Source organism: Acipenser ruthenus, chromosome 7 (assembly GCF_902713425.1).
Source record: "Acipenser ruthenus chromosome 7, fAciRut3.2 maternal haplotype, whole genome shotgun sequence".
In the NCBI taxonomy this organism is placed as follows: Eukaryota; Metazoa; Chordata; class Actinopteri; order Acipenseriformes; family Acipenseridae; genus Acipenser; species Acipenser ruthenus.
The window spans coordinates 32,791,000-32,816,059 of NC_081195.1; positions in this window are offsets into that span (position 1 = coordinate 32,791,000).

Here is a 25,060-nt window from a genome sequence, read left to right on the forward strand (position 1 = left end):
CACCTCTTATTTATAGAGGTTTACCTTGTCAACCGCACCCCTGGACTATTCCACCACAAAACAAATACTTAACCAGTATTACCTTATGCATATTTCCATATATCATGTCTAAAGCTCATCAATTTACTTCAGTACAACTCTCATTACAATAACACACATTTTCCCATTGCATCCATAAATATTTACAATATTTTATTCTTTTTTGAGCTTGCCTACAGCCCCCCCATAGACTAAAATTAGGTGCGCTCCTGTCTATATGAGTGCTGCCGTGAGTGCGCACTCCCCCAACATGGCCGCCCCTATAATCAGCATGCCTGCGCGACTGCATCCAGGGTTCAGGAGAAACTGTAAATATTTCTTAGCTAAATCAATTCATTAAAGCAACAGCATTTTAACTCTGGTAAAACCAGGCATTATCTCTCAGAATATGTGCACCTACTCTGTAAAATAAACTCCAGTACACCACACCAGCTGCTTCACTAACTTTGTTGTTTTATGTGTTTACAGGCTGTCACCCTGCATCAGCACGGACACCATCCCTTTCTCAGGTAAATTACAAATTGCATTATTTACTTTTGGGTTCATTTAAAACTAAACAGTGTAATTCTACATGGCATAAGACCACAATATGAATGCTCCAAAAATACAGCTTATGTTATAAAAGTTCATTAGGAATTTTAAAACAGTCCCTGTTCATTGTTAGTGATGAAAGATGGACATCTCTCCATCACAACTACATTGATGAGTTTATTTTGACTAACAACTGGGATTTTATTGTGCTAAGTATAGGTGGTTAAAGGGTTCATGGTGCGATGTGTTCTTTGTGAAATATTATCGTTATTTTTTTAAGCACATTAGTGACAACCCTTTTTTTTTTATCTGAAAATAACAAAAATACTAAAATTACTGTATTTTGTAACACACATTATTTTGCTAAACTCTTAGCCTTTCAAGATACATTTCTTTCTGTAATATTAAGCAAATTAGTTTGAGTTTATTGATTTTGAACTGGAGCATATATGTTCAAGTATGCAATGGTGTTAAAACTATGATTTCGCCTAATTTGCATTATTTGGACTGTTTTCCTTTGTAATAGTAAGCTTAGAAGCAAGATCGTTATATCAAATATCAAATTAAACGCCACAAAATGTCCTTTCATATGGTTAAGGTATCTGAAAAAAACTATCACTGTTGAGAAAAGGTGAAAAACACTCAGACTGCCATCAGTGAAATTGTAAATAAATGGTTAAATGCATTCTTTTGTTTTGTGGTTTCCATTACTGTACATCCAGCCCAACCAAGCATAGGTAAAAGGGACTCTGTATGATCAATAACAAAACCTGCTTATAAATAGGCAGAGGAATCGTGAATTCACTGAAATGGAGAGACAAAACACAAAGCCGAAACCGTGGACCTTTAATGGTGAACATGACCACATTATTGTGCATCGCATTTTTGTATTTTTAATTGAAATGTTCTTTTCTTTTTACTTGTAGATTGCTAATCTCCTGTAAAATTAATCTAATTAAATCAAACTGTCTCAATGTCAGGACCTCAGCTTGCGTGCAGGGACATAGCGGGTCAGCAGGTTGGGGAGGTACTCGGGACCTATGTGATGAAGGGCATTGTAGGTGAGTAGGAGAGTTTTGAAAGTAAACCTGAACTTTACAGGTAGCCAGTGCAGCTGGGCAAGACGGGGGGTGATGCGTTCATGTTTTTGACATCTGGTAAGCGGCATTCTGAACTAGCTGCAGTCGGTTTATGGTGCATGCCGGGAGACCACCATATAGAGAGTTGCAGTAGTTGAGTCGAGAGGAGACAAATGCATGACAAAGTATCTCCGCATCTGGGAGGGAAAGGTAGGGACGGACTGGAGATGTTTTGAAGATGGTAGAAGGAAGATTTGACCACGGAGGAGATGTGGGCTACAAAGGAGAGGTTGCTGACAAGATACAGAATTTTGTGTTAGATTTATATCCTGGGCAGCTACAAGAATGATAGACAGCTTGCATGGAGGAATACCTGATTGTGGGACTTTCGGTGGCTGGTTTCTGCGTGCTAGAGGGGGAGGGGGAGGGGGAGGGGAGGGGGAGACTATGGCGCTGATAGAGTGGATTGAAACAGCGTAGTTGAGAGGCTGAATGAGTTGCTTGATATCATTGGAGATTTGGAGATGTAGTGCAGAGAAAGAATTAGAGCTGAAGGATCGGGTGAAACAGCAGGCAGAAGATGTGAAGTAGATAGAGCAGGATCGGCAGGGGAGTGTTCGCTGACAAGCCTGGTTCGCTTAATTGGCGTGTGATGAGGAAAGACAGGTTGAACTAAGATGGATTTACTATTCATTGAAGGAACAGATTTATTATTCTTGCCTGCAATTTCCAGGCTACTGGGTCGTGTCACAGGAAGTAGTTGCAAGAGTGAAGATTGACAGCTCAACAATAGGGATGGGCGCTGCGGAAGTGACAGGTGCCACTGGAGTGGTGGTGGTGGTGGTGGTGGGGAGAGAGAGGAGGGCAGTAAAGTCACCAGCTTTTAGAACGGGTGTGTTTGTGTTAACGTTCATTCAAAATGTCCCCCAATCAACAGTACAGTAATCAAAACAAACAAGGGTGAATGCAGTTACAAATCTTTAGTAAGACACTCATTACACTAATAGAAAGCTGTATTAAAACCTATGAATGTAATAAAGTACAGTAATGTATCACGTATCTGACTGCGATGGGACCAGAGATACATGAATCCTGTTTTAAATACCATTATACACAGCTGTGACAATTACTGTGCTATATGATTATTGTTTTCAGATTCAGCTTTTATTAGGGAGCTCCACTAAATCCCTTGTTTAGAAAGATACAGGCTATTAATGCTTGTGACAGAGTAGCCGTCTGCTGTGTGGATGCGTGCATTCACTGCTGAGTGACAGGCAAGAGATCGAGACGGAGGTTGAAGTTGATACGCCCCGCAGGTGAACAGGATTTATTTACATATTGTAGTGCTGAGCTGTGGGGTTTCCAGGATATAATAAGACAGACAACAGTTGTGGTTCAAAGCAGTTCGAAACCGCTGTATTTTAATTTTTTTTTAGCTTTTAGTTAACAATGGCTTTCATTCCTCTGTTCTCACTCGCAAACTCAAACTCTCTTAACTCTCTCAATTCTCCCACAGCCAGATCCAGCTTCTCTCTTTCAAACAGTCATCTTCACACACACACCCAAGTCCCTCCCCCTTCCTCACTCATTGGTCCTTGTGATAAAGAGAGAAAGGATCAATGTTGTAAATCTCCCTCCCGATTTGAAAGGGATCTGTGTAAGGATGGTGATATGCTGCCTCCTAGATGGACCGCCTTGACGGTAGGTGGAAACCGGAAGGTGACCATATTAAGGGGAGCGCGTAGTTGAACGTACCCAGAAAGACTCAATTGCAATCTGCTGCGGGACGGCCCTCTATTGGAGAAACCATGGCGACGGGTTGATTGCAGGGAGGAGTTTGTGGGTACAAAAGGGAAGCAGCTACATCAGTACGCAGCCTTGCGCTGACGTATGTAAACAAATGGCCGGAGCCTGTACATTCTGTTATTGGTTGTTTCGTGGGTGTTTTATGTTGTAGAGGAGGAGTGAGCACCCCGGAGCTGCCGCTACAGAGCCAGCAATCACCCAAGCTCTTCCCTGCACAGCACCACATACACTAGCACCACGATGCCCTGGAACTGAGCACGCACACTTTTGTGCAAAGAGGACGTGGGACAGACACATAATTATTATTATTATTGTTATTATTTTTGGGTTTGCAAGCCCGCCATGTACCGCCCCCAATACCATTGCTGGTAGAGGGGTGGATTATTTTTGTTATAAATAATAAACACAGAGTTTATTGGGAGAAATACTGTTTGGACGTTCCCTTTGTTTTCCACACCACTTGCACCTGATGACAGTCCTACACTCTACACACATTATTTACAGATTACTCCCATCCCCTTCCCCAGTCCATAATCAGGTCCATTCCCACATTATCTTGCAAATCAGCTGCCCCCACACTACAATATCAACACACTGAACAGCTCACGTCACACTACCAGCTCTGATGTTGTCAGAGTTTCAGTTTCGGTTGTATTTTCATTAGCACTCTCCTCCTCAACTACAGAAACGGCAGCTTTTTGAAGCAACGTTGTGTTGTTTGCTGACTGACAGAGTTCAAAGCATGCTTTAGCAAGCGCACAATATCTAACAGAGACATTTTATTTACACTGATAAAAAATGTATTTTTATTTACACAGCCAAGGTACAGTACATGGCTAACTGCTCAGTAACAAGGTGCAAACAGCTGATTGATTGATTGATCTGTCAAGCTTTTACTACAGTAAATGCCTTTTGTATTGAAATCTATGTGAATGGCGAGGTAATGAGGTCAAAACAGCTGATTTGTGGATTAGTAAAAGCGATTACTACAGTATAAGCAGTGCGTTTGTTATTTAAATCTATGTGAATGGCACACAATGAGATCCAAACAGCTGAGTTTGCCCGAAATATAAGCTGTGCTTAATACGGTATAAACAACGCCTTTGTTATTGAAATCAATGGGAATGGCAAACGGCAAATGCTATTTGTCCGATGTAAACGGTTGCCTGTATGGTGTAAGTAGTGGATATTGTACATAGTAAATAAAGAAATCCCCATTGGGATTGCATTGTCAGAAGTGTCACAGACAGATTTCTTTGTAAATGTTTTGTTTGGATTGTCCAGCCACCATTCGATAATTTGGATTCCGAAGAGAAACAAAAGTGTGGCGGGTGAATAGCCATTTTATATCAAAATTGATAATTGTAGGTTTAAATGCTTGAGTCGGTCTGCAGGGCTGTGTAGCGATACACAAACAAAACACAAGACAGCCCATTCGGGAATTCAGATTCAGCATTCGAGAACACGGAACGAGAAACGCTTTGGGGATACCCAGGGAAGCACAGCAGGGATTTTAAAACAAAGATTATCTTGAAAGCAGGAAATTAAAGCAGGGGATAAAAGTTTACCACATAGCGAAGCATAGGCTAGCATTGAAAAGCAGAGGGAGGCATGGCAAAGCACAGAAAAAAGTAAAAGCACAACAAAGCGCAGAGCATGGGAAGCATAGGCAAGTACCGTGAAGCCGACAGAGGTATGGAAAAGCACACCAAAACAAGCCGCATATAGAAACAAAAAAGGGCAAACCAACTCCTATACGTTTCTGTGGCACAGTGGTGAGTGGATACAGGTGAGTGCAGTGCAAAGCGGATTAATCACACAGACAATTGCTTTCAGATGCAAGAGTGTTTTATTAATGAATGAAAATTTCCAGAGCCTGAAGGCAAACACCAGTAAATAATAAATGTTGGAGTGATACAACGTCATGTATCACTCGTAATTGTAATCCCCGGGTTTGACCCACAACCAAAAAGTCCAGGTTACACACACACCAACACTAAACACAAACACAAGACCGTGAGTGAAATTAGGTGCTAGTGATGTGATTTACAGTACTCCGTGAAATGCAGGGGTGAAAAGTGATGTCCCGGTTAATGCTGGCTTGCACTACAGCTCCGGATCGTGTTACTGGTAGTCTAGAAAGACAAACAACAGTTACAGCCGACACTTAACAACACAAAACAAACACTCACATTTTTAGTACAGCACGGTATTCCTTCAAGGTCAAATCCAACCATTTACAAAGGAACAGATTATTTTGCTATGCCCTTATTTTATACCCTCCCTCAAGACCTCTTGGTTAAAGAGCGCATCCGCTTCTCCAATCCGCAGATGCCACGCCGTTTCCCGTTGGGGTCATTGAGTTTGGGTGCTGTAGCTCCGTCCCTTTTCTAGCCGACCGACTTCCACCTACCCAAGGGAATAAATTGTCATGCCTTTTAGTCCAGGGTACGCTGTGCCCTTTACCTAGTGCCCTCACAGGTTGGGAGGGAGATCTAACACCAAGTGTTATTCGATCTCTGTCACAGTTTCTCACAGCAAAAGCACAGAAAAGTGTAACAATGCAATACGAAAGCCTGGCAACGCATAGGGAAGCACAGACAGCAAAAATGGAAACAAAAATTAGGGTATGCACGCTGCATGACAATACACAAATGAAAACTCAAGACAAAGGGCAGCAGTGTGGAGTAGTGGTTAGGGCTCTGGACTCTTGACCAGAGGGTTGTGGGTTCAATCCCCAGTGGGGGACACTGCTGCTGTACCCTTGAGCAAGGTACTTTACCTAGATTGCTCCAGTAAAAACCCAACTGTATAAGGTAATTGTATGTAAAAAAAATAATGTAATTGTATGTAAAAATAATGTGATATCTTGTAACAATTGTAAGTTACCCTGGATAAGGGCGTCTGCTAAGAAATAAATAATAATAATAATAATAAAAAGAATAAGGGTGCCACCCAGGGCTTAAATAGGGAGATGAATTGGTAGATTGGTGGGATGTAATGTAAAATGACTTAAGCTTCAAGAACCTAAACCCCTGTTCTTAGAGAATAAAGCTATTAATTAAGCGTATTTTAGTAAACAGTCATATGTGCTTAATTTAAATACAATGCATTTTATTTCTCTTCCTGTTCCGATTGAACTGACTCAGTCAAGAACTGAAAAGTACCCACGACACTGCATTTTAATGATGCCTCATTATTTAACAATGAAGTACAAATAAACCTGAAAACACTAATATACATGTGCACAAACCAGATACAAGAAACCTATCATTAGTTGCATTTTATCTTGTACTGTCATCAAAGCATTTCTAAGGTCTTCTGTAGAGCTTTGCCTGTGACTTGTGAAATATCAGACATTTCCACAGATACAGAAGCACTTGCCAACCAAGAGATTACTATCACTCCTCTACAAAGTCTGTCAGATCTACTTTTTTGCCTACTGTAAAAAAAAAAACATGACAGAGCTTTAAGAATGTAGACTATGGTTTGTGTAAGGTTGGACGATAAAGCATATCTTAAAAAATCTTAAATAATGTTTTAAAGTTATTGTATCTGATTTATAAATTGGCTGGGGCAACCTGCGCTCTCTGATTGGCCAAGGCCCATGTAAAAACCCTACCACGACCTTATGGTTGGATCACATGACCTTATGGTTTCAAGCTAATTTCCATGTTAAACTCCGATTTTCAACCATTAATATCTCGACACTGGATGGGTTTCCACACAGTTTAGAAACTCCAAATTCTCTAACCTGCTGGAAGTAGCCCTGGCAAGCTTCTTTGACCAATTGGGAACAAATAAGTATAAAGTACAACAGTTTCAGAGAACTCTTCATTCTGTGTTTTTTATGTGACACCATTTATTCAATATTGCCATTTGACTCAAAATGGTAGTGGTTTATAGGTTAGTTTTTTTATAAGCAAAGTTTTAAGAAATACTGAAGCTATATATATATATATATGTGTGCTGACTTCACTATAAATGAACCCTTCTTATAACAAACCCCTGTATTTAACGATCCCAACAGCAAGAACCGATATTTTCAATAGAAATTAGCTCTATTGGAATGATCATTTACAGAATGGACCCGGATGCAACAATCCCGGTACTGACTAACACTGAACTTTCTCCAGTGTGAATGTGTTATTCTCTTGGTGATAGGGTTGCCAAATTTCCATTTGTCCAAAACTGGACAAATTCAGCTATGCGAGCGAATCGGTCCCGGGGGTGTGTGGGGGTGCTGAGAACAAAACCGGAGAAAGCAAGTGAAGTGAAGTGAAGCGGGGGGGGAAGGGCTGTAGGTGATTTTATTTTTTGTTTGTTTAAATGACCGTAATTGTTGAAAAGAGTGTGCTGTTGACATTAGAAATGTGTGTAGCAAAGGAGAAGCCATACTAATGGGGGTATGACTGCTTCCTAACGCAATTTGTCAAGGCACCAACTAGCGGGGAGGCATGCCTTGATTTAGTCTTTTCAAATAACGAAGACAGAATAACTGAAACAGAGGTCAGAGAGCCATTGGCAAACTCAGACCACAACATGGTCTCATTTCAAATGATTTTTAAAACCCAAAAAGTAATGACTAAAGCTAAGGTTTACAATTTTAATAAAGCAAACTATGAAGGTATGAAACAGAGACTAACAGAAGTAGATTGGAGTAAAATATTGAAAATATCCACAGAAAAAGGATGGCTGTTTTTTTAAAAATGTAGTACTAGAGGCGCAAAACAATTACATCCCAAAAGTAGACAAATCTAAATCTAAAACAAAATGGCCAAAATGGTGTAATAGATCAATTTTTTAAAAATATTTAACAAAAAAGGCACTTAACAGAGCGTTTAAAGGGGACCAAAAACAAAGTACACAGAAAGAGTACTTGGAACTGCAAACGCAAGTCAAAAAGGAAGTTAGAAAGGCCAAGAGAGAGAGATAGAAATGAACATTGCTAAGGGGGCTGAAACCAATTCCAAAATGTTTTTCCAATACTATATCAGCAAGAGAACATTCAAAGAGGAGGTTAAATGTCTAAGAGACACAAATGGCAAAATCATAGGCAAAAAAAAATAGCAAATATATGAAATGATTACTTTTCACAAGTTTTTTCAAAGGAGGATATGGACAACATGCCCCACATGTTGACCTGTTCCTATCCAGTTTTAAATAACTTTAGCATAACAGAGGCAGAATTGTTAAAGGGACTAGGAGATCTTAAAATAAACAAATCCCCTGGGCCGGACGAGATCCTCCCAGTAGTACTCAAGGAAATGAAAGAAGTTATTTACAAACCGCTAACCAAGATCATGCACCAGTCTCTTGACACAGGGGTTGTACCGACAGACTTGAAAATTGCAAACGTAATACCGATCCACAAAATGGGAGACAAAACCGAACCAGGTAACTACAGACCAATAAGCCTGACTTCTATTATATGTAAACTTGTGGAAACTATAATAAGATCTAAAATGGAAAATTACCTATATGGTAACAGTATACTGGGAGACAGTCAGCATGGTTTTAGGAAAGGGAGATCGTGTCTAACTAACCTGCTTGATTTTCTTGAGGATGCAACATCGACAATGGATAATTGCAAAGCATACAACATGGTTTATTTAGATTTCCAGAAAGCTTTTGACAAAGTCCCGCGTAAAAGATTAATTCTCAATCTGAACACAGTAGGGATTCAAGAAAATGCATGCACATGGATTAGGGAATGGTTAACATGTAGAAAACAGAAAGTACTGATTAGAGGAGAAACCTCAAAATGGAGCAAGGTAACCAGTGGTGTACCACAGGGATCAGTATTAGGTCCTCTGTTATTCCTAATCTACATTAATGATTTAGATTCTGGTATATAGTAAGCAAACTTGTTAAATTTGCATACGACACAAAAATAGGAGGAGTGGCAAACACTGTTGCAGCAGCAAAGGTCGTTCAAAATAATCTAGACAGCATTCAGAACTGGGCAGACACATGGCAAATGACATTTAATAGAGAAAAGTGTAAGGTACTGCACACAGGCAATAAAAATGTGCATTATAAATATCATATGGGAGATACTGAAATTGAAGAAGGAATCTATGAAAAAGACCTAGGAGTTTATGTTGACTCGGAAATGTCTTCATCTAGACAATGTGGGGAAGCTATAAAAAAAAAGGCCAACAAGATGCTCGGATATATTGTGAAGAGTGTTGAATTTAAATCAAGGGAAGTAATGTTAAAACTTTACAATGCATTAGTAAGACCTCACCTAGAATATTGTGTTCAGTCCTGGTCACCTCATTACAAAAAGGATATTGCTGCTCTAGAAAGAGTGCAAAGAAGAGCAACCAGAATTATCCCGGGTTTAAAAGGCATGTCGTATGCAGACAGGCTAAAAGAATTGAATCTATTCAGTCTTGAACAAAGAAGACTACGCGGCGATCTGATTCAAACATTCAAAATCCTAAAAGGTATGGACAATGTCAACCCGGGGGACGACTTTGACTTGAAAAAAGAAAAAAGGACCAGGGATCACAAATGGAGATTAGATAAAGGGGCATTCAGAACAGAAAATAGGAGGCACTTTTTTACACAGAGAATTGTGAGGGTCTAGAACCAACTCCCCAGTAATGTTGTTGAAGCTGACACCCTGGGATCCTTCAAGAAGGTGCTTGATGAGATTCTGGGATCAATAAGCTACTAACAACCAAACGAGCAAGATGGGCCCAATGGCCTTCTCTCATTTGTAAACATTCTTATGTTCTTATGAATATGATGATGTCTCTGCACTTGATTTGTTTATGTTTTAAGTTCAAAGTGTCTACCTATTAATTTCAATTAAAAAAACAAACAAACAAAAAATTTTGTTTAATAAAATCCTGGCAAAAAAAAGAAAACATGCTAAGAACATAGGAGCAAGAAACGTTTTAGCACTTTATATATACACTACCGGTCAAAAGTTTTAGAACACCTCAATTTTTCCAGTTTTTTATTGAAATGTACTCTGAAATTAAAGCATAGAACAAATAAACAACTGGAGATAAAAAGAAATCATGGAATCATTTTGTTTAACAAAATTTAATCTAAATTTTTGACTCATCAAAGTAGCCACCTTTTGCAGATATAACAGCCGAACACACTCGTGGCATTCTTTCTACAATGGAAATCAAATATTGTTCGGAAAGTTCTTCCCAACACTGTTGCAGAAGTTCCCACAAATGTGTTGCACTTGTAGGATGCTTTGCTTTCACCCTTCTGTCCAGTTCATCCCAAACCAGCTCGATGGGGTTTAAGTCTGGAGACTGTGCTGGCCATTCCATGATTTGAAGCCTACCGTCTTGTTCTTTTCTTCTAAGGTAGTTCTGACATAGCCTGGAGGTATGTTTTGGGTCATTATCTTGCTGTAGGATGAACCCCTGACCAACTAGGCGTATACCAGAGGGTATTGCATGGTGCTGCAAAATGCTGTGGTAGCAGTTTTGGTTCAGGGTGCCGCTCACTCTGTGCAAGTCGCCGACTCTGGATCCAGCAAAAGAGACCCAGACCATCACGCTTCCTCCTCTATGTTTGACAGTTGGTGTCACACACCGAGGAACCATCCTTTCACATACTCGACGGCGTACAAAAACCCTGCATGATGAACCGAAGATTTCAAATTTTGATTCATCAGTCCATAAGATCTTCTTCCAGTCTTCAGTAGTCCACTGGCGGTGCTTCATGGCCCAGGCAAACCTCTTTTTCTTATTTTGCCATGTTAGCAATGGCTTTCTTACTGCCACTCGACCTGTCAAACCTGCAGCTCGAAGTCTTCTCTTCACAGTTGAAACTGAGACTTGCTTACTTCGACCAGTGTTAAGCTATGCCTGTGAGCCGCCTATCACGCAAGCTGTTGACTCTCAGAAACTTGTCTTCTGATTCTGTTGTGGCTTTGGGTCTGCCAGACCTCTTCCTGTCAGTTTCCTCCAGTTTCCAAGTGCCTTTTGATGGTGTAGGAAACTGTACTCACTGACACCTTGGCTTTCTTTGCAATTTCTCTAAAGGAAAGACCTACACTTTTAAGGGTTATAATGGTCTGTCAGTCTTCCTTTGTTAATTGCCTTTTTCTCGCCATTATGAGAGCAATATACTACTTAGTTGACACTACGTGACCGGTAGTATATATATATATATATATATATATATATATATATATATATATATATATATATATATATATATATATATTGTAAAAGAAATTGACATTTTTATTTTATTTTAGACGACTGATAAATAAAGTGGTAGAAACTTTATTTCCTAGTGTGTGAGTTGTTTGAATGTGTATTATGTTATTAAACTGTACTTTTGAAATCATGAATTTGTTTTCTACGAACAAGTAGTCTGCTCCCTGACTATTTTAGGGAATCCTTATGAATCTTATTATATGTTAATTCAAATAACGTGATGAATACTATCCATATATGGACTGTATCTGGGGGTTCCCCAAATACAAACCAATCAGAAGTATTAGTATTTTTTTTTTATCGTGTCACTCCCAAAAATGCGCTGATTTGCCTGACAGTCACACAAGCAAATCTTATTGAATGTGTCACCTTTTACTAAAGATATGAATTTAAAATAAATTACTCAGTAAACACACACCCACCCCACCCCCCTACCCCCCCAATTTGTAAATGAGAGAACTGTCAGCATTATTTTGTATCATTATGGATGTACGCAATAATAACACAAACTGAGAAATAATGTTGGAATTTGTTCATCTTTTTATTCTTTATTTTTTTTATAGTAATTATTTTCTCCCATTTTAAAAGTGGGCTTTTGATTGGATAATTTGGCTCCACTAGTTTCTTCAAGTCTCCACTGGTGCACCATGCAGTGGCTTGAAACCTAGTCTCCTGAAACCAAGTTCCAAGCCACAAAGTGGCTTTGTGTTCCCTCAGCTTTAAAATTAAGTTAAACAAACTGAATGTTTAATTGTTTTTTTTCTTAAGAGCGTCCATTATATATACATATATATATATATATATATATATATATACACACACACACACACATACTTTTTAAATGGCTTTAAATACAACTGCTTTTTTTCCCTTTCTGCTTATGCAGTTTAGTAGTATGTGTCACAAGTGACAAATTTTAAATGGGTTTTTGTGTACTGTTGTTTTTTTTATTTTTTTACTGGAATCTGCTCCTCTCAACCCCCAGTTGGTTTTATGTGGTTGTGGCTGACTGTGGGTAGAGCATTTTCTCCCCAGCAACTGGAAGTCCCGCCTGGTTAGCGCCACAGCCAATGGCGGTCCAGGCAGGACTATATAAGGGGCTGGATTTGAGAGCAGAGGAGGAACATGGAAGACAGGAAGAACCAGGCGGAGTGTGCAGCCTTGGGGGAAAATATATTGTGGAAGATTTACTGGTTTTTGAATATTTTGGGAAACAACTATTTGGCAACAAGAACTTCGTTGTGGGGATGGACTAACACTGGGACAACATTCAGTAACGCGTTTGGAGTTTTTTTCTTGTTTCTTTTGACGTGTCGGGACAATATAGGGTGGTTAGTTGTATTTGTTGACTTGTTTTTGTTGTGGTTTTTCTCTCTCTGTGCATTGGGGGACAATAATTCCTCCATTCAAGGATTTTACAAACAAAAAAAACCAAACAAAAACTGAAATTTAACTTTAGACACTTCAAATAAAACAAATGTGGAAATGGGGTTGTAAAATGAAGGGGAAAAGACTTACCGTTCTGGTTTTCGTTTAATACACTCCACATAACAATTCAATTCATACGGAAGCCCTGAAGGGCCTTATTGCATTTATAATTATTATTATTATTATTATTATTATTATTATTATTATTTATTTCTTTGCAGACGCCCTTATCCAGGGCGACTTACAGTTGTAAACAAAAATACATTTCAAGGATCACAGTACAAGTAATAATACAGTTAAGAGCAAGATAAATACAATGACTTTGGTTCTAGCAAGTACAAGTATGACATAATACGATTCAATAACGGAGCAGATAACAGTGTCAGTGATAGTTACATCAGAAAAATCCAGGTCAAACAGTGGATTTGAAGAAAAAAAAGCATAAATCATGTTGAGGTAAAAAAAATTATTAGTTTATTTTATTAAATATCCTTATGCCAATAAAGTAGTCTCAGTTAAAACTTTGAACTACACACTAAGTTAAGCCAAGTAAATTAATTTTATTGGAACATGCAAAAGAATGTACATCAGTATTTTTTATATTGTGGACATAGCCATTGAAAAGATACACCGGGGGATTTAGATGCAATAGTTGTTTGTGTTTTTGTGTTTTTCTGCAGCATTTACAAACTGCTAAAAATCCATTATTTTAAGTGACTAAGTCAGAGTGACTGAGTATAAGGACAGCAATTTAGTTTTTTTGCTATCTTCCAGTTAATTTAATTGTTCTTCATCCAAATCGGCATGTCTAAATACTGCTTTAGGATTTTTTGCAAGTAAGTGGTCACTCAGTGTCATAGTTACAGCTGTACATCTGTAACTGTAAAAGCAAGATGGCTACCGTCCAATACTTTAAATTCTGTGAGGCAGCACAGTGATTTAGAATGTGACAAAGCCCCAAATGTCTGTATCAATCCAATATACAGGACAGCTGGAACCCTGCTCGACCAATCACATTGCTTGTTTCACGTTCGATTTCCAACCCTGGATTATAAATGTATATTGTCACATCATAGATGGGCTTCAGTGGATTACAGGAAAATAATTCCATCTGTCACAGAAACAGATGTTTTATGTCATTATCCGTTAGTGCTTCAGCTTTACCTTGTTTTAATTTCCCGTTCCGCTCCAGTTTCTCTGAGATACGAATGTACCAGCTTTACATCATATTTTTTTTACAAATTCTCATTTTGTTAATCATTAATGAACAATTCTGTACTGTGGGTTTTGTCGCCTGATTGAAAACGAGACATTTTGTGCTTCAGTTGAAAGTGATGGTCTTGGAGTCGAATGGGTCAAAGTTAAAGTATATTTTCCTCTAGAGGAATCACTTTTTGATATAACTACTGTGGTATTATGCCTTTTTTTCGAATGGCTCAGGATGCAAATATAGCATTCACCCATGTATTATATATATATATATACACACACAAGGTATCCCGTTGGTTTGTATACAATATCTGTGCCAACATATTTTTAAAACAATCCTTGACAGCCCCATTATACTTTTTAACTATTCGACAAAATATTTACAGAATACTTAACTGCTGCTATAACCATGCTGCATGATTAATTTATTATTAATAGCGTTGTAATTAAATTTTACCAAATCACATTTTTATTTACAATGAAGGGAACATATTCTGTGTCGCCCAAATGCTTAAAATGTCAACCAAAACAAGTATTATGTCAGGGTTTGTTTTCAAAAGATGTCGACAAACAGGGCTGGTGTCAGCAGCACCCGGGCTTGCCCGGGGCCCCCAACACCAGACGGGGGCCCACACACATACAGAAATAAAATTGCAAATATGAGTAAATGTACTATTTATGTGCCAGCTATCCTACTCAAGCAGCCTTTACGTCTAGAAACGTTTCGTTTTCACTAAACTAAACTGTATGCGTGCAGTGCAGTGAAACTTTTCAGATCTCCCCTTTTTTCTTTCCTCTTTTCCAGCTTGCGTCCTGTTTCTTTAGTCCCACCTCTTCTCACTCCCTATTGGCTTCCGTCCTGCCCAGGTCTTCGTAAAGCTGAAAGATATTGGCTGATCTTGACATACAATTATACAAATTTGCCAAATAAAAACATTCTATAATTAGCACATTTACTTTCCAACAATCAAGACTTTCATTTGACAAGCGTTTTGTCGAGCCTCATTATCATAACGTCTATTACAGTATTATCATAACGCCTAAACGCCTATTATAATTATACGATTTTAAACCATCAAAAATGAAACTAAGGAAAAGACTACAAAAAAGAAAATCTAAAAAAATGCAAAAAGCACACTGTCAAATTTTCTATGTAAATTTAAAAATGTCAAGGGCAACTACGCTGCAGTCTTCATCAAGGGGGCCTATTGTTATCAGAACACATTTTCTAATTATTTTCTTTAAAAAAAAACACTTTAAAACCTAGATTTACCTTCAACTTGCCTTGAATGGCTTGTCGAGTTTTCAGAAAATAGTCTTGCAAATGTTGATAAAGGCTCTGAACGCATAACTATAGTTGCAGTCAACTACCACAAGGCAGAGCCTTCATCGACGGGCACTATCGCTTAATAAATACCACGACACAACCTAACTTGGCCAAGTAGCAATGTCACAGTGCTTACAGGACAGTTGCAGTACTATTAGCTGTGCAGTACAAAACAGAGTACTAAATAATACTTTCTGTATTCAGAATAATACAATAATACTTAATAATACTGGGCAGCAGTGTGGAGTAGTGGTTAGGGCTCTTGACTCTTGACCGGAGGGTTGTGGGTTCAATCCCCAGTGGGGGACACTGCTGTTGTACCCTTGAGCAAGGTACTTTACCTAGATTGCTCCAGTAAAAACCCAACTGTATAAATGGGTAATTGTATGTAAAAATGATGTGATATCTGTATAATGTGAAATAATGTATAATGTGATATCTTGTAACAATTGTAAGTCGCCCTGGATAAGGGCGTCTGCTAAGAAATAAATAATAATAATAATAATAACTTATCAAATATCAACTTAAATATTTTACATCCTGTTTAGTTTTAATAAATAACAATAACATGATATGCATCTGTCTATGTTTTACTATCCTGAATAGTGCAAACATTGTAACCTGGCCAAAATAATAGAAAATACATTCCAACTTTACCTTACTGCCAGTGGATTGCAGGGGCGACTGCATTTCAAACTAACTAGGCACTGTCCTTCCCATTACGAAAAGGGAACAGCAAATGGTGAAGGAGCGAGGGAGAGAGAAAACACACCCTTTCTAAACATATGTGTTTATAATATATATATATATATATATATATATATATATATATATATATATATATATATATAGATATATATATATATATATATAGATATAGTGGTAACATGGCGGGCAGTCAAGACTGACTAGCGGCAGGAACAGCAAACACCCACAGACAGAGTTATTATTCAGCGCCTTGGCGCACTTTTATTCTCACCAAATAAAACAAAACACAGGAACAAAGTAAATATTTGAACCAAAATACTATAAACCCTTTTTACAAACAGAACAAACCAAAAGCCTATCTTCACTTGAAGATACTAACTTCACTGTATTGAAGTCCCTAACTCACACAGGTCAGCTAAGCTGTTTCCCTGTCTCAAATCTAGTTTATCAATTATTTTAATCCCTCTGTACTTACATTCTCCACATTCAACACTCCTGCCACCTCCTTCTTACACTAAGAACAAAAGGACAGTTTATATAGCACAGATAATTGCAAACACTCAGACAATTAACACCCTATCTACCCAATTAGACAGGTGTTTTTCCCTTTTCTGGCTGAATACCATCAGCCCTAAAGGCTTCCGGGAAATCTAGTTTCCCCAGCCACTTCGGCCATGATGCCTATCATGAACTACAAGTTTTTCACCTTAACAGGGGAACATAGATCTTGTCAGCCTCAGACTGACATACTTATTAGCCCTCACTGCCTCACAATATATATATATATATATATATATATATATATATATATATATATATATATATATATATATATATATCATAATTACTGGAAGTAATTTATTACAAAGTGTTTTACATTTGAATATGCACATAATCCTTAGCTGTGTGGCGTCTTTTGGAATTTTATTGTATTACTTGTATTGTAATGCTTGAAATGTTTTTGCTTACGATTGTAAGTCGCCCTGGATAAGGGCGTCTGCTAAGAAATAAATAATAATAAATAATAATAATAAGTATCAGACATAAAAAAATATTCTCTTTAGAAAAACAAACATGATTTGAAATACATTATTTCACACAGGTATGAAGTATGGGCTTTATATTACATTATTTAAAGAAATATGTATCACTCACCATCATACAGCTCTATGCCTATGACTCAGTAACACAGCCCTGGCTAGCAGACAAAGTTTTTATTTTTGTTAGATACCATATATAGAAGTGCCCAGGCTGTGAAAAACGACTTAATTCATAACAAATCTTGTTTTTTTATCCAACAATATTAAGGTGTTTATACTTAGCCTATCACTGCATGCGATCCATTCCTATTCATGGTATGTACTGTTGACACTGACTTTCACAAACACGGGTGTACATAAAGCACTTTATTTAATATACATTTAAAAAAATAATAATAAAACGCTGTACTTTCTGGTTACGCTCCAATGAGAAGGGCATTTATATTTTACATGAAACAACAAACCAAATGGGCAGTCTATGACTGGGTGAGTGGGAGTAACACAAATATAGACTTGAAAACTCTCACGATAGAACACCTTAATGCAGTTCTACGACAATTTTATGCCTGTGTCAGAAATAGCTCTGGAGAGCCGTATGGCATAAGCAGTTACATGGGGCTCAGAGCGGGCTTAAACAGACACTTAAATGAACCGCCCCGAGCAGTAACATTAATATACTATTAGAATGTCATAATACTTTACTACAGTTGTAAATGGAAAACAGGAACTATTTTATGAGGCGGAATGTTATTTCCACATTTGTCTAATTAAAATCACTTTTAAACATATGAAATTAGTCTTATTTGCTATTTTTTACAGTATGAGCCATTGTATAATAGGAATAATGCACTTCAGGTTGTGTGTTGTGCTGGGATAACATCACTTCTCCAGAGGTGTGGTGATCTAAAATATTAAAGGTTTAAAAAAAAATCAAAACAGTTTTCTTAAATAATATAAAAATAGAAACTTAAATAATATAAAGCCCGTATTTCATACCTGTGTTTAGTAATTTACTCCCCCTTCCCACGTTGCCCTTGCATCAAGGTCTCCTCTGGGGGGGTAAGTGAGGGTCACTTACCTGATCTCTATGGCCGCTGGAATCCACTCCTCCACCGAGGGGGGGTTCTCACTGTGTGAGACAGAGGGGACCCCCGGCCACACACTCTATCCTTTAGCAGCTCCTGCTCTTTATCTTCCTCAAATTGAGACTGGGCTCTATTTCCAGCTCCCTTCTGTCATTCCTTTTCCAGGTTCCTCAGCGCAAGAGCCTGTTCCTCCTACACGACTGTCGCTCCACAGAGCCTGTCGTGGGCTCCGTTGAGCCAATCTGTCTTATGTGTTTTCAGGTTCCCGAGGCTGCTGAATAGCGAGCCTTTGAGGCCGCTCCCTCTCCTCTGGCCAAGAAGGCTCCTGCCGGTCGGGAACCTCTTTCCTTTCCTATCCTATCCCCTGAGGCCACTCCTCAAACTACCTCTCCAAGTAACAACCTTTCACTCCAGCCCCGGCTCTCACCCAATGAAATGCTTCATTTACAAATGGTGCTATGGCAATATAGAACAGCTTTTTGTTCATCAAAATCACAGTACAATCGCTAGGGCTATCGTTTTCTTAAAGGGAATGACAGTTGCTCCTGATCTGCTGGCAGTTTCTGAGATTTCCTTTATTGGTCAGTGCTAACAGAATTCTGCCAGCGCCCAGCTCAAAATCACAACATGAAGGAGGCGGCTCAATCCAGCACAAGTGTAAAGTACTTTGCCCCTACGTTTGCGTTTTACTGCGTTTCCTGAAAACGGGCTGTAGCAGGACAGTAGTAAGCCCTGCTGATTAAATGTATTTGTTTATTTTTAGAACTGGGTTTCCCCCTCTGCCCCCGTGTTATTTTGTATTTGTATTATTATTATTGTCGTTTTATAATTTAGTTGTATTTATAATGACGACAAGGCGCCATGCAGTTTTGTTTTGTTTATTTTAAAACGTGTTCTGGCAGAGGCGAGATTAGTGCTTGTTCTCTGCCAGGAATAATTAATAAACTCGTGCAGAAGGTGGCCATCTCCCAAATTAATCATTTGCTGCTAAATCGGGAGATGGTCACCTGCATAAAAGCCTGCAGCTCGCTGCACTCGGGGGGGGGGGGAGTTAAGAGGAGGAACGAGAGAGCGAGTGGAGAATCAAAGAGCTAAAACTTACCGTAGGTTCAGTGAAGGCGATTGCCCAGCCTGACCAGTTTATTTTGTGTTTGTGATTATTTTTGTTTAACATTTTTATTTTGCTCTGTGAGCAAGTGTTTTTGTGTTAAATATATTTGATTTATTTTTGTATTATTTAAAATAAAACTGCGCGCCGCGTCTTTATTATTTAAAACTGCAGACTTGGTTTCAGTATTTTTGCCTGCCTCTGCCTGACGTCACCGCCCAGCCAGCCTGCCACACAGGCCCATAATGTTTTAAAATGTAAATACATGTGTGCTACACCATGTGTTTCCTTCAAAACTACACATTTGAGACCTATTTAGCTAATGGAAGTGCAGAACAGGTAGGATTTATTAAATTATTGTGTCCGCTACAAATAGTTTAGGTATATACCGAATAGTAATTTAAAATGGCATATAGCAATGGTAAACCGAATAGAAATTTAAATCGCATATTGCAATAGTAATCTGATTAGTAATTTACACGATAACCTGGGTACACCGATATGACGTTTACTTAATTCTTTGTCATTTAAAAAATAAATAGTGAAATAGTGAGTTCGTTCTCCTTCTGAAATAATCAACCAACATTTTTAGGCAGGAATACACAATGCTTTTATTAAAGAATGTAATTTTAACAGAATCTGCAATTTGTTTAAATTATAAAAAAGCATGTCTCGTGTAGCATTGAGAGTAACGGTAGTTCCTCGTGCAAAGTTATCAGGGAGAACTGCCAAAGACTCTATACAGCAAGGATAGTTTGCATGTTTACAGGGTAGTGGCACAGCAAAAGTAAATCAGCCAAAAGCACCATTTCACTTTTAATTTGTAGTTCCCAACACTCTTAGGTGAAACGTAGAAACAAGTCCATACCTGTCATACAGTAAGAGAAATAAGACACCAAAGTAAGGTAAAAATGTCCTTCTCCTCCATCTTTTTTTGCAGATTTTTGCCCCAATTGTTTCTACTAACTTGGCTTGTGTTTTTCATGCAAGTTCGATCCACTTTCATTGTGCCTGAAAAACACAAGCCAAGTTAGTAGAAACAATTGGGGCAACCTCAACCCCCACCGGTTTTACAGTTGTGCCTTGGTGCTGGCCAAGGTTGCCCCAATTGTTTCTTGAAACTTTGATTTGTGTTTTTGATATCTCCACTTTAAATGGCTGGGCACTTTTGATAACTTGGCGTTTTTTCACATATCCAATGTGTTTTTGTTTCAGATAATAGATTACACATGTGAGTAACAGAACCAGACTCAGCTGACACATGAGAGCTGTTTCTTCCCCTTCCTTATTTAGTTTGATGGTTTTGCTGTGAATAAAGGTACAATTGTTTTAGAATGGTATATGAAGTATGTAAAAGCCTAAATATTTCACATTATGACAGCTAGCACTTAAATGAGTGTTGCATTATTTATTTTTGTATTTTATTGTGCCCAATTATTATACCTACATTTTTCTCCCAGTTGGGATACCTGATATACAGATCTGCACATCTCCACGCACACAGCTAACTCCATAGTGGGTTTGGACAGTATAGGGCTGGCTGTGCTCTGGCTATGGAGCCGTGGAGCCAGCTCTGGGGCCTTGTGCCTCTAGTGGAGCTTGGCAGTTTTCTGAGCTGTGCTCTGTTGCTGGATCTGGGGATGCTGGACCACTTCGGAGCATGGAGCCAGAGCTGAGGTTTTGGAGCAGCTCCATTCTTCCCTGTATTTCACATTTCATAATAAGAATATTTCCAGATTTATTCAGTTTGAACAATTGCATGAACAAAATAAATAAGTATACAAGTCTATGGACAAAACATTAAAATATGCAAATGTAAATTCAGAAGTGTTTTAATGTAATATATCTAGTGATATAATATACAAGGATAATAGTCTACCCTAATGTAAATTAATATATGTAAGCTGTTGAAAAAGCTGTTTTATTATTATATTAATAATAATAATAATAATAATAATAATAATAATAATAATAATAATAATAAGGGCTTAAATTATACATTTATACAAGTAGGGGGAGGCATTAAAAGGAATATTCTTCCACATTCCAAACTTTGATAAACACTGTACCTGCTGACCCCTTGCAGGTCGCAACTTAAGCAGCATAAACGCAAGGCATATTTTAGTACTTTCAAAATTTAGGGGGATCAAATCAACCTCCCCCACCTCCGGAACTGGAGCTGTGCTACCGGAGTGACTCTGGAGCTGCAGCTAACTAAGCTCGAGCATGGCCAAACAGGCTTCCACTGTAGTAGGGGGTCCCCGAGTGGCTCACCCAGTTAAAGTGCTGCTGTGTGGAGCGCAGGATGAGTCGCACAGCTTAAACAGCGCCAGTTTGCGTCTAGGCTGTGCAAAGAGGCCTAGCTTTGCTGGGGACCCCGAGGGGGGCCTCACGTTGGCTCTGACGCTCCCGGGGTGGGGGATGGGAAACTGGCAGGGACTTATTCTCCTCATCATGCAACAGCGAACCCTATTGGCCAGACACCAAGCATATTCAGAGTGGATAAGAAGCAGAGCTCATAAGGGTGCTGAGTTAAAGTTGCATGGCTACCTTCACTTGCAATTTCCTAACCTTTTGGACTTCTGCAATAAAACCATAACGTTACTTTAACAAAGTTTTTTGCCATTGAATTTCCATTGCTTGCAGCAGGCATCCTGGAAAATCAAACAACCACATTGGCCGTATAATGCAGCAGTGGAAACACAACTTGAAACACCTAAATAGCACAGAAGAAAGACACACACATCAAGTGTGTAAAGTTTTTTTTAAAAGCCAGATTTAATGACGCCAAATCAAATGTGAAAAACGTTAATCCCTGCCCCTGAGGCTGGAGAGGTGGGAACAACTTTGAACAGCAGTACCGAGGGCAGTTGTTCTTCATGTTGTACGGCTCTGTCCACTCTCTCTAGAAAGATCATGTAAGAATCCTGCAGGTTTTTAGGCAGTCTGATGCATTGTCTGCATTGCATTGCATATCATTGCATTGAAACTTTGCTCATCTTTTTGCATCCAGGCAACATAGTGACCATGGCTGATGGTTTTCCGTTTGTGGAACACAATTGCCCAAATTGAAAATGTTTTCCTATCAATTATAACTCATGCTTGAAATTGGCAAGTGCTGTATTAATTGCAAGATCATATCATTTTAATAAACTAATAAACAACATGGGGGATAATTAATTCTGTGTTTGAATTTTAAAATGGAGCTATATAAATCTGATGATACAGAGCAATGTTTGTTTTCTAACTCGGCACAAGTGACATTCCAAATAAGTAATTTTTGGTAGGAATTAACGTATAAAATGCATTCATGTCTTTACAAAAATAATTTTCTTTTCATAATATTCTTTTAAAAACCTAAAACAGGAGCATGTTATCATGTCTTGTTGTCAACCAACATTTTGTTATTGTTAAACTTTGCTAAATGTGGACATCAGTACGTACCTCTGAAAGAAATCTGTATGTATGTGCAGATGCTCCTTCTCATATGTCCCTACAGATTATAAACGGCACTGTATAGCATCTACCGCTTGAGATCGATGCAGGGGAACATCAGTACTGCTGTGCTGTCCCTACAGATTATAAACTTCACTGTATAGTAATCTGTACTTTTTGAGATCGATGCAGGGGAACATCATGCTGTACTGTAACCATGTCGTTGCTTGCACTGCTGTAGCTACATGCTAGAGGTTGCATCCCCACCAGTTTAATTTAATCTTAATTGTATAATAAGTAACACTATACACAGGGTCACTTTCATTTTTCATGTGTCATTATTTAAAAGCACAGAGAAGTTAACAGTTTTAATACCAACAGAAACACAGATGTGACCCATGTGTGCTGAACTGTATATTCCATGTCTCTCTCAGTGCAATGGAACGGTCACAAGTGGCTCTGCCTAGCAATGACGTCAGACTGTTATCTTTGGGGTTCAATTTCTGTAAAACTAGGACCCCCCGGAAAATATAAATACGTGTTGTACATCTACACCCCTGGGACTATGTGTATGCCAAGTATGGTTCCTTAATTTGCTACACTTTTTGAGATACAGGTGTATAAAAAAAATATCCTAATCATTTAAAAAAAACAAACATCTGTTTATTACGCCACTCTGTATCTCAAAAAGTATTCAATCAAATTCCTTTACCAATAATATAACAGCTTTACCGTTTATTTAAGGAAAGGAAGGTGTAAAATTTGAGGTGTTAAAGGTACAACTAGTATTACTTTGTATTTGTTTAATTTTGTGGTATTGACACCATTAACATCTATTGAAATAGACAGATAAACTCATGTAGTGTTCATGCAATTGCACAACTCCTAATTTTATTTATGCATTTGGTATTTATAACATTTTGTTGTATGCTGTATGAAACCTGGACTACATGTTATTCTGGTGTAAATGAAGTAGTTAGTTTGTTTTCATAATTGTGTCTGTAATATATATACACATTTTCAGATACAGTATTAAATATTGCATTTACCTTAACTAGAAATCTAATCAAACAGCAGAAACAAAGTTATGATCGTGACCTTTTCACTGGGATGGCTGCTTGCTGTTAGAGCTCCTGCCACCACTTCACAATTTCATTTATAATTGAACAACTTACACTCTTTATATTATTGTTTGATTATTTTTTATATAAAAATTGTTTACTTACCTTCTTTAAATGGCTACCTCTCACAAGGGACCCGCTGCTTCCCCTCAATCCACGCTGGAGGGAAAGCATATGAAGAGCTCACTGGCCCCCCAACGATTGGGACGTCCGCTTGGCAGAGGTTACACGCACTTTTCATGGATCAGTTCAGGAAGCAATTGATGCTGCTTTGCGGCCTGTGATTCAAAGCGTAACCAAAAACGGCTAATATCCTCAGTGCTCTTAAACAGGAGGTTTTTGATATTGCTTCCTGTATGAGACAGGTAACTGCCAGGCAGGATGTCACCAGAGCTGATCTTCGACAACAGAAAGACGAAATCATCAGTGCAGCGCTCGTATTGATGTTATGCAGGATAAGATGGCGGTCCTTGAGGAAATCGTCACTGTAACAATTAGAATGGTGGTGCTTCCTGAAGAGGCTGAAGGCAATAATCCCATTCACTTTCTTCAGCAGGAAATTCCACATTGGTATCCAACCCTGAAACCCTCTGATCACCACCCTTTCCTGGAGTTAAATAGAGAGCATCGTGTATACGCAGGTGGCCCTCAGGATTCCAATAAACCTGCACCATGATATTTCAATGCCTTTGCTACACTGATCGACAATGACTCCTCCAGGCTGCTCGAAAATCCGTTTTAGTCATCGTACAGGGGCAAAAGCTCTCTTTTTATGTGGATTACACTGCTGTCACCACTGTGAAGAGGAGGGCCTTTGAAGAGAGAGCAAAGCTTCGCTCCCAGGGAGTGGACAATTTCTTGGTGTATCCAGCTGTCTTAAAAGTCAATCATGGAGGGGAGAGCCTGTCCTTCACTACTCCTGAAGAGTCGATTTCTTCTTTAC